Source organism: Ambystoma mexicanum, chromosome 4q (genome assembly GCF_040938575.1).
Source record: "Ambystoma mexicanum isolate Mex_15411 chromosome 4q, UKY_AmexF1_1, whole genome shotgun sequence".
In the NCBI taxonomy this organism is placed as follows: domain Eukaryota; kingdom Metazoa; phylum Chordata; class Amphibia; order Caudata; family Ambystomatidae; genus Ambystoma; species Ambystoma mexicanum.
The window spans coordinates 435,496,949-435,509,387 of NC_090928.1; positions in this window are offsets into that span (position 1 = coordinate 435,496,949).

The window sequence follows — 12,439 nt, forward strand, 5'->3', positions numbered from 1 at the left end:
ACCGAAACACAAAGTGGAAACATACCAGATTGCCACAGGGGTATTGTGAATCACCCTCAATTTTCAATAGAGTAATACAGATGGATTTGAGTAACGTTGAAATGGAAAGCACAGTGTTACAGTATGTGGATGACATAATAATTTGCAGTATAAACGAAAGTAAATGTAGAGAGGACTCCTTAAAAATGTTGACGATATTGGCTGAAAAAGGGTACAAGGTAGACATGAATAAGATACAATACTGTCAGGAACAGGTACTTTACATTGGCCAACTGATATCCCAACATGGAAGAAAAATTGCACCACAAAGAGCACAGGCCATTTCAAGCACTCCAATGCCACAGACTGTGAGAGAACTGCAGCAATTTCTGGGGCTGTGCAACTACTGTAGAGCATGGGTATTTGATTACAGCTCATACATAGGACCCCTGCTTGAGGGTTTGAGAGAAGCAAATAAAGGGGAGAAAAAGTTGAGTTGGACTATGGAAATGAGAGAGGCCTTTGATGAATTGAAAGACGCAATTTCAACTGCTCCAGTACTGGCATCCCCAGACTATGAGCGACGATTTTTTATATTTTCACATTGCGACTCAGCAGTGATGAAGGCAGTATTGGCCCAAAAAACGAGCATGGGCTATAAACCAGTAGCATTTTACAGCGGTCACTTAGACCCTGTGATGTTAGGCCACTTCCCTTGCGAACAAGGTCTCGCTGCAGCTGCTTTTGCAGTGGAAAAAGCATCAGCAATAACCATGGGGTGTCCGACTACACTGTTTGTGGAACATGCACTATTTGCAATATTGAATAAACCTAAGTCCACACTAACAACGCAAAGGGCATCAGGTTATGAGATCATCTTGTCTAGAGCTGAACTAGCAATTGTTAGATGTAGCACGGTTAACCCTGCAAGGTTCCTAGCAGAAGTAATTGAGGAGGGAGATTATGCCCATGATTGCACCCAAATAACTGAACTGTACTCGGGTACTAGAAAAGTTGAAGAAAACGCACTAGAGGGAGGTGAGCTTTTGTTTATTGATGGGTCATCAACTATTGATCAAGGAGATGGGATAAGGAGGACGGGGGCAGCAGTGGTTAAAATGATGGAGGCGCCGGTGTGTGTGGCTATGAAATGTGTACAATTACCACAGCATTATTCTGCTCAAGCCGCAGAACTGGTTGCACTAATATTGGCATTGAAGGAAAGTTTTGACAAACGAGTAACCATATATTCCGACAGTGCATATGTTACATCCACTGTCCACTCAGGGCTATCAACATGGAGAAGAAGAGGGTTTAGGAGAGCTGATGGCACTCCAGTGCAACATGCCCTCTTATTGGCTGAACTAATTGAAGTAATAAATGACCCCCAAGAACTAGCCCTAGTAAAATGCACCGCACACACCAATGGGGAAGATCACATCTCAAAAGGGAATGCAGCAGCAGACGCACATGCGAAATATGCTGCATACTTTGGTGAGATATGGAACCCTACTGACTCACAGAGAGGGAGAGGGAGGGGAATGTCTAGGGAGATGTTGATAAGAGAAGGGTACACCCATCTTCCAGCCACACAGATTATGGAGCTACAAGCGGCTGTACCAATGGCCGAAAAAGAAATATGGGTAAAAAGAGGATGTACAATGTCACCAACCGACGCATTATGGCGCCAGAGCAGCACTGGGAAAGTTGTAATACCATTGGCACTTTTAAACACCGCCCTGAGCCAATTACATCACCCAGCCCATACAGGCAAGGAAATAATTGCAGCACGAATTAGAGAAGATTGGTTCTGTCCTGAGTTAAATTCTCATGTGTCAAATTTTATCAGCAATTGTCTTACATGTCAGCAGTTTACGGCCGGTCATACCCTAAAGGTGATAAGAGGTACCATACCCCGGCCAGAGGGACCTTTTCGGCACCTTCACATTGACTATGTTGATATGATCAACATATGTCAAGGTAATAGGTATATGATTGTAGTAGTATGCCCATTCTCTAGATGGATTGAAGCAGGGCCCTGTTCACACCCAGATGCATTTAGAGCAGCCAAATTCCTAGTAAGGGAGGTCTTCCCCAGGTGGGGAGTGTGCGAGGTGTTAAGGTCAGACAACGGCCCACATTTCGCAAACGAAATGTTCCAACATATTACATCCTTGCTGAACATAAAACATAAATTTGCATGTGCATACCACCCACAGGCTAACGGTGTATGTGAACGCCTGAATGGCCTACTGAAGGAGGCAATTGCAAAAATACAACAAACAACAAAGAAAAGCTGGTTGTATTGCCTTCCATTAGCCCTATTCGAATTGAGGAATAGGCCAGGGTCCGACCACCACCTCACCCCACACAAGGTGGTTACTGGACGTCAAATGCACCTTCCCCTAACGCCAACGTCAAGGGCATTCACTGACCACGAAAGTTCAGCAAGTGTGTTAGGTGATGAAATGTATCAATATGTGTCTTCTTTGATTACTAGTGTTGTGTTTGTGTCTCAACAGCTCGAGCGCACACGGGGCGGGTCCACCAGCAATCAAGAAGAAGGCTCCAGTACCGAATTAGAAAAGGAGAACTTGTGCAAACTTGCCAAAGGTGACCACGTGCTACTTCGCAATTTCAATAGGAAGTGGAACGATAAGAGGTTTACTGGCCCCCATCTGGTAGAGGACGTATCAACAAGAGCAGTAAAACTAAAAGACAAGCGTGCCTGGAACCACTTACATGATGTAAAGATCTACAAACTGCAGACCCGCCCCAGCGCCAACGACAGGTCCAGTGGAAGAGCAGCAACAACATCCCCTACAGAGGAAGGAAGTTCTACCACAGACAACGACCCAATTGTTCCCTTACCGTGTCACTACCCAACTTCCCCGGAGACAATAACTGACGAAGAAAGGAGTGATACCTATACTGCCCACCCCATGGTCACACGCTCAAGGAGTAAAAATACTTCCGCCACCTCAGCCCAAACCCCCGCCCATTGACCCCCAAGTATAGTCATAACTGACCTGAAAGACATTGCCTCACAAATACACCTGTAAACACGTGAATGTTCTCTTTTTCTCTCGCACATACAGGTACTGCGTATTGTATTGTTAAGAAAGTAGCTTACTAACAAGTTCACTGCCCAGGTGTAGATGGTACTACCAGACGATAACTACCCAGAAGAATTGTCACACCAATTTGTATACGAAATAAAAAGGCCAACGTACCTAAAAAGGAGAAGGGTGCGTGTCTACTACACAGCATTCCTCTTGGCCATAGAATATTCCATGCCCCACCTCCGCCCATACTTGCCGATCCTAAGAGACAGATCACTTAGAGTAGCGTGGGAACAGCTCTTCGCCTGGGCACTGAATGACTATTTGATAGGGAGAGCTTAAAGGAAACAAACCACTAACATTTAGTAACCAGCATTTTTGAGAATTTTCAGGCGGGCAACTTTAACGTCGCAAGAATACGCTGCCAGGACTGCAGCAAGGTAAGAGCAAAATGCCGGTGAGACTAGCATATGTAATAAAGGTAATAGGGATTTTGATGATCACCGGGTTCTTGGCTGCTTCTGTATGGCAGTACAGCTATGCTATTAATTTTATTGCTGCACCTAAACCTAATATACCCCCGTCCCCTGCTGCAACAGGTGTTACGTCAGGTGATAGTAGTAACCTTGCACCCAAGCAAAATAGAGTTAAACGCAGCACATACTCAGACAATAAAGGTATTGATAATTTTATACAAGATTCAGCACACGTCACAAACAACATATGGTACCAACACATGACCCGCATTGGTAAACAAACAACTGAGGACAGCTGCTACGTTTGCTCATTAATACCATACGCCATGAGTGCTTCACGAACATTTGTTGCCACAGAAATTGATGAAAAGATAGCACAATGCATAATATACTTGGCACTGTTCCAAACGAAAGGAAGATTTCAAGGGACGGTAGTGCACATGACATGGAAAACACGAGATTCATATCCATATGAAAACAACTTCCTCAAGACCTATTTGAGTTACCACAAGACCAGTTTACATGCAGAAGCATTCAGATACATAACAAGTGGCCCTGCAAAAGGAGAAACAAAGAAAGTAACATTGCAGTATCTACCATGTGATTGGTACGCCACCGAAGTTCCGGGTAAACAAGGATGTTGGGAGAGGCCGCTGGTGACGATAACAGGAAAGGTGTATCTGGACAACAGCTGGGAGATAGGAGTGATTGGCAGCAACATGGTAACAAAAGAAACTATCTCAACTATCGAGGCCCACAATCACCGATGTTGGACGACGTGGATCAAGTATGTACCAATGCTCACGTGGGTAGAAACAGATGAAGACCCAATAACAATACTACCACTGACTGCGCCCAAGGTATGCTACCAGCATAAAGGAGAGGTGGACGTAGGATATAACACCAATTGTGCAAGTGTGACGGAGTTACCTGAGGGGGGAGCAGGAACAGCAGTAATAATGGACCATTATTGGGCCTGTGGAGAAAAGGCATACCATACACTGCCCCCCCTGTGGAATGGTGTGTGCACAATGGTGCACGTCAATGTACCATCACTAGTGGTACCTAAGAAGCATGTTAATGTGGCGAACTTTCCCAAAATGGATGAAGGGGACAAGAGAAAAAAGAGATCTGCACCACTTAAGGAGGAGCAAGGGAACAGGACCAACAACAATGATACTGTCCTAAATAGAAGGAAAAGACAAGGAGAGCCACTGACAGGAAATTACCTGTGGGGAAGGTCAGAAACGGAACTAACCTCCATACCGCCAGAACACAGACTATTCAGCAGAGCAGCAATGTTCTTCTCTTCAATAATACATCCGGGACTGCAGGCTTACGCAAACGCGAAATGGCTCCAAATAACTAGATGGGAACTAATGATGACCATTAATTCTACAGTAAATGGGTTTAACGCAATAAAAGAGGAGCTGCGAGCTATAAGAATGGTAGCACTCCAGAACAGATATGTATTGGACCTTCTCACAGCAATGGAAGGAGGAGTTTGTGCAAAGATAGGACAATCATGCTGCACGTTCATACCTGCCAACGATGCTGATAATGGTACACTTACTGAAGCAGTTTCACAATTGGCCCAGATGCACTCCAAAATGATGGATGAAAGTAACGGTGTAAACAAGGATAAGAGCTGGTTCTCAATATTATGGTCATGGATGCCATCCTGGCTGTCAGATGGACTGAAAATAATAGTGGGTTGTACTATTTTGGCTGGAGCTACGCTGATCATAATTAGATTTTGGAAGGCCCGGAAGGCACGCACCACTGACGAGTTGCTCGAAAGGGTGGGAATGCACCCCCTGATGCCAGCAGATGACGGCCAACATACAGGTGTGATAATACAGGAGAGGGAGAAGCTGCGCACCCAAATAATCACCAACCATCTAGACCCACCATCAGTGAAGATCGAGAACCCAAGAAACCCCAGGAGTTACATAGGGAAATGGGTATACTGTACTCCTGGAGGAACCTGTGAATATATGTATTGGTCATTTGAAGATCATGTGAACCATTATGGACATCTAGGAGGAATAACTAAGATATGGCGAGTAAGAGGAGATAACGAGAAGGATATGTTTGTGGTCGACAAGTCGACCAGAGGGGGGACTGAAGTGGGAGAATGGAAGACCAGGCTCCCGTCCTTCACCTCTCGCGCTTGGCCTAGAGGGTCACGACCCAGACACCCGCCACGAGAAGAGTTTGTCCATTTACCAGATGACCAAATACCTTGGTATAGGAACATACGGATGTGTCCATCTGCCTGCCCAACAGCCCGCACTGGCCATGCCGACACCTGCGGCACGGACCAACTAGACTAAAATCTACACGTCGTTAGAGATGCCATGACGACCTAGACAACGGGAAGCACCTCTGTACAAATACACACATTGGACATTCCCACACCGATCTACACGAAGAATATACTCAGTGCTATGACGTAGGCGACAGGCATATTCACGGACGTGCATCTTTATTATTTTTACATAGGCTTTCAGAATGCAGAAACGCAAGACGCGTCATGAACTCATTTACAAAGCTTGCTCACGCTTCTCTTGAAACCAGTTACCACTATAAGAACTATAATGAAGACACGATACTGGTCATGGAACTATATGCTACTATAACTTAAAGCACCCATGCACCAACCGGATCACGTATGCACCAGGCCCAAGTAGGCCTCAAACAAGTGCTCCCGTGGACGTTAACAAAGCAAGAGTCTGGTTGCTGATCCTGCAGAATGGGCCCGGTGAAACAACCAGCCAAGGTCACAATGTTGCAAACCCACATTCCAAGAACAAAGCATCAAAGGCACGATGTTGCAGCCTCGCACTCCGCGCACCAACGTTAAGGTCACACCTGCAAATTAAACCAGACACACAGTGGAAAAGCAATATTAATTGTGCAGAATTCTGCCTCAAACACGGTCCCTCCCCACGTGACCAAGCCGAACCTGACGAGATGCCAAACCCAGGAGAGAAAAGGCGTCTGGATCCCTCGCTACGAGACACAGGCAGATACACTTGAAAGGCTCAATGGACATCTGCGACAGTGGGAGCGGTCAGCCTTCCAACTATGAATAAATCCTCACATTGTCTGCACGTACCCATATTGAAACATTGTTGCAATCGCAGGTACACCGAGAGCTGGGAACAACGGTGGTCCCAGGCTGGGAAGCTCACGGGTGCACCAATCAGAACATGGGGCTCTTATCTCAGACGTCAGTAATATTAACCAATCCTCAGGAGTCTTCATGTAACAATTTTCATGTATCTAATTGTAGGGACAACCCAGATATATCACCTGACTACCCTTTGTCCAGTAACATTGTCCTCTATATGTGCGCTATACTAACCCTACCACTCGAGCAACCAATTAAGAGTGGCGATAGGTTTTTTGTTAACTTTCTGAAGTGACGCGAATAGCGCGTCATAATGCAGTAAAAAGGGCCTGCGAGCCCCACGATTGTGTGTGTGTCAGGATGGACGCGTACGTTCCTTGACCCATCCCTGCCGTTTTTGTCTAATAAACAGCAGAGTCACCTTGCTCCTTGTGTGTGTCTCGCGCTCTGTCTCAACTGGGATACACGGGAGGAGTTGGGGCCTCCCTGCCTGGAGGTCCGCGGACGGCCCGGCCGACCCCGGCAGAATTTCTCCCCGACACTACTATGCCACTACCCATCCAAATGAGTCTGTCCTACAAAAGATCTTTGTGAGCGAGTTACCTCACGGGTCATATGTTAATAATTAAAAACCTAACCTCGTATGATCGTATACATGCACCAAATAGTAGAGGTTTGTTGCAAAGAATCTGCATATCTGTTTGTTATTACACAACTTATTTTATTACATCTCTTCAAATCACTGAAAGTATAGTGGTCTTAAATAGATTTTTCAGGTCGACATTATTTTGCATTCTGGGAGTCGACTTATAGCTGTGTTTGCAGACTTTGCTTGATCCCTGCGGCTGTCAGTTTCCTCCTGTATTATCACCTCAGTCATTGGCTTAACAATCATCTGTTCCAGCCACTTCTTAGCTATGGCATTTCGCAGGCCATCGGTAATTGGGCATGTAGTGTTTCACATCCATGCTGGGTGGCCATCTCTTTTGACTCTTGATTCAAGACACAAGATGGATATCCAGCAGGGATCTGAAACACTAAATGCACATTTGCCTATCCCAATTCCCAATCCTTCTTTGTCACTAGACTCACTACGGCATACAGAGGCACGCACCTGTTGGAGTAGAGTAGACATTATAATGGAACAAAAAAAGGATCTCCACTTTTCTTTTTTACATTATAATGGAGACAAAAGAAATACAGCTGGTGGGTGGGGCTCGTTATATTATAGCCAGTAGCCACAGATTATTTAAGAGCCTTCAATCGGCGGCCCGGGCCCACCCACCTGTATGTATTTCTTTGTCTCACCCTTATCTATTCCATTTCCTGTCTGTGACGTGTAAAGTAAAATGTCACATCAGACATCACATGAGGTGTGTGTCAGTCTAAAAGCACTTGTACGGTTCTACTTAAAAGGAGAGGGGATTGACCTCACAGTTAGACTAATAACTTGAATCTATCAGAGTTAGTGACTTGTTGATGTTGAATAGTACTGTAACTGTACAATCACTGCCACAGACTGAATCAAAAGTCAATAAGGCTATTTTATTTCCAATTTCAGGGTCAAATAGTGAGGCAGATTTATACAAGTGCAGCTAGAGCAACTGTTAGGCGAAGTAGTGAAAGCAACCAAATCCAACAATGATGGAAGAGGTAGATGAACACCATGACACTACCGACACCGCCGGCCCATCATGTGAGGAAATGCTGCTGTACCCTCCCATGAAACGTAGAACTTCAGCAGTGTGGAACTACTTTGGCTACGCTAAAATCAGAGGAGAAATAAAAGAAGATGGCTTTCCCATTTGCCGTGCCTGTGCCAAAAAAATTTCAGCTAAGGGTGGAAACACATCTAATATGTTTACGCATCATCGAGAGCATCATCCAGCCCTTTTTCTAGAAACCCAGCCATCCATCAAAAGGAAACGACTTGCTCATCCTGACACTTTCACTACTGCAGCAGACTCCACAGAAGCATCATCCAGTACAAAGGTATTTTTAGTTTTAAACTTAACGTTCATCACCAAAAAAAAAAATTATCATGATTAGGAGCTTAACATGTGCATTGCGCACTAGTGCAGTGCACTGCATCACACAGGCCCAGCTTGAACTGGTGAGGTGCTGCTGCCTTGGCGCTGGTGTGTGGGGCTGTCCACATGTAGATGAATTTTACTTACCTACCTTAGTTTACTTTTGAGTTAATTTTTTTGCATTTGCATTTGCAGTGGTGCCGCCAATCCCCAGAAAACCTCACTCAATATACAATGGAAAAAATGTTTGAGAAGCAAAAGAAATATGACCGTACCTCTAAATCTGCAAAACAAATGAATGCTGCTGTTGCTTTCTTCATTGCAAAAGATATGGTTCCCTATTACATAGTAGAAAGACCAGGTTTCAAGCATTTAGTAAACCAGCTGAACCCTAAATACGAACTTCCATCGCGAACATTTTTTTCTGGAAAAGAAATCCCAAAATTGTATTCAGCTTTGAGAAATGAAGTGCAGGAAGCTGTTGGCAGAGCCAGGTGGTTTGCAGCAACTACAGATCTTTGGACAAGCAATGGTGGCAAAGGGGAGCCATACATTAGCCTGACACTCCACCACATCTCATCAGAGTGGGTCATGCAGTCTCACTGCTTGGAGACACTGTATGTGCCCGAAGACCATACTGCAGAACACATAGCTGAAATATTTGAAGGCATGTTACAACAATGGCAGGTAGACATTAATAGACTTACATGTATTGGCACAGATAACGCCTCAAACATGAAGAAAGCATTTCAACAGGTACTTAAAGTACCACACTTAAGCTGCTTTGGCCACAACTTAAATTTAGGCATTCAAAAGTGTTTAAAAATTCAGCGCGTTGACACAGCAGTGAAAAGTTGCAGACGGCTGGTTGAGTCATTCAGCCGCAGCTGGAAGAAAAGACGAGAGCTAACCTTAAAACAAACTGATCTCAACGTTCCTAAACATTCCCTGATTCACGATGTAGTCACAAGGTGGGGCTCAACATACAACATGATAGAGCGCTTCACTGAGCAGCAGCAAGCGGTGTGTGCAGTTCTTGCGGCAGATAGAAATCTCTGGCATTTGATGCCAAAACAAAATGACATGACGAACCTTGAGGACATTTCATTAGTACTTGGATCAGTCCACATGTTCACAGATTCCCTTGCTAGTGGCACACGTGTCACCGCATCAGCAATCAGACCAATATTAAATCATTTATTGAATAATGTTCTGGTTTGTGCTCCCACTGATAGTCCACTAGCGAGAGAAATGAAAGAAACTATTGCAGCAGACCTGAGCAGTAGATACGAGGCACCTGAAACACGATTGTTGCTTGACATCTGTTCATTCCTGGATCCAAGGTTCAAAGAACACTTCCTCAGTAATGTGTCTGATACAACAGAAGCAATAAAAGAAAATGCTTTACAAGAAAAACACAGCCTGGAAGAAGGTGAGGATCAGGAATCAGATTTTACCACTGCCACCATCACAAGAAATGGGACCCCCCAAGGTAGTGAAGAACAACAGAGTGAGCAGCAGCTGCAAAGCCTTGGAGTTCCATCACCAACTCCAGTAGTAGCAAGCAAAAAAACAGTTGATGTTAATCCCAGAAAAGGTCTACATGATTTACTGTGGGAAATCACAGAAAGTGTGAAACAGTCCACTTCTATGGCAGCAGACTCTGAACCAGAAGCAGCAATCATTGCTCAAGTCGAACACTACAAAGCTCTGCCAATCCTTCCGGGAAATGAGGATCCGCTCATTTGGTGGAAACAACATAAAAAGGAATTACCCATTCTGTCACACCTAGCCCAAAAATACCTATGCATCCCAGCAACTAGTGTTCCTTCTGAACGTGTATTCAGTAGCAGTGGCTACATATTATCTCCTTTTAGGAGCAGACTATCTACAGAGCATGTAAACATGCTGGTATTTCTGCATCATAATTTGTGATTTTTTTTTATTTTTCTAAAACGAAAGTGGTTTGTTTGCTGGTCACTCAGACTTGCGTTCTAATACCTAGAATCTTTTCAGACTTTGAGTAAGCAGATATATGATCTTTTTGACAGTTTTACCTTGGTAGTGTAGCTAAAACATAATTCAGCAAACCAAAAGTTTTGGCATAACCCCTGGGCACCCCTTCTCTGACCATCATTGTTCAGAAGGAACAAAACATATTGAATTTGCAAATTGGGCGTTCTTCCTTTTGTGATGGCAGGTAGATCTTGAAAAACGATAGTCTGGTCTGGGTGATTGCCCAGAGCTATGCCTGCAGTTGATTGACTTTTAAAACCTTCCAGCTATCCTACTTTGAGACCCTAGTGTCATACATGTCTTGGCATCCTCCTTCTTTAATTAAACTTCTAAAAAGGTTGTATTGGTTTACAAAGTTAAATAGGACCTCCTGCTCCGTTGAGTTAAAACTAAAATAAATGTTTGTAAGAAGAACTAAGACAACTTCTTGGTGATGTTTTCTTGTTTGTGTATGGTGTCTTGTTGAAAATGTGACTCTTCCTGTCAAAATAATATTTAAGACAATGCTTATACACACGTGCGCGCTATACTGCGATAACCGCGGTATACCGTAATTTCAAATGAAGGTTATCATACCGTCAAAAAATCAATATCGTGACATCCCTAGTTCAAATCTGGGTGCCCCTTTGCCCAACTGTTTTACATGTAGAAATATTTTTTAATTAAATAAATTGAAGTAAACATTTACAATCTTAGCATTTTATGTAATGAGCAACACATTTCTACATTTCAAATACTCCTGATCATCACCTGAAACATAGGGTAAACACCATTAAGCTGTTTAGGATTTCTGCATATGATACAAGCTGTGTTTTACATTCACCCAAGTTCTACTGGTGATATTATCAGTTTGAAATAGTCCATTGGAAGCTCATATAAATGTTATAAAACTGTGGTGGAAACCAATAATATGCCCTTAATGAAATGTATTAATTTGTACAGCTGACCAGAAGTGCACTGATGTCATTAGTTCTGCAAGTTCCATCCAGTCACCCACTCTATCCCTTTTTTAAAAAAGGGCAGTTTTCAGCATTCAAGGGTTTATGTCAGTGGTGGAGGGTAGGAAGCAGTTCAAGAAATCCCTGTTTCATAACCATATAACCTCTTCAATAGATCCGGTTAAAATGTTTTTCAACCCAATGCACTGTAAGAAAATATAAGATATATCATCATTTAATACACAAAACAATGAACAATTGGGTTTAGCTATGCTCTTAGCACAAAATCAACAAAATGCAGTAGAGAAGCAGTGACGTTTTGCAGAATTTGTGCATTTGACAAACGTTTTTTTTCCATGTTCCAAGATCTTCATGTGATACGAAATGTATGAATTCTTGCAATGGAAACCTCACTGTATTTTACCAAGGCAGATAAAGGACATATTTTGTACCCCTTATACTTATAAGGAGGGTTTGGTGGCTGAAAATGCATTGCTTTGATGGTGATTGCATGTTGTTTCCACTTTGCACATATTACTGAATAAATAAAGGTGAACATTTCAGAACTGGGTGTATAGCTCACTGGTAGTGCATTTGACTGCAGATCAAGAGGTCTTTAGTTCAAATCTGGGTGCCCCCTTGTCCAACTGTTTTACCTGTAGAAATAAATTGACGAAAACATTTACAATCTTAGCATTTTATGTAATGAGCAACACATTTCTACATTTGAAATACTCCTGATCATCTCCTGAAACATAGGGTAAACAAACACCATTAAGCTGTTTAGGATTTCTTCATATGA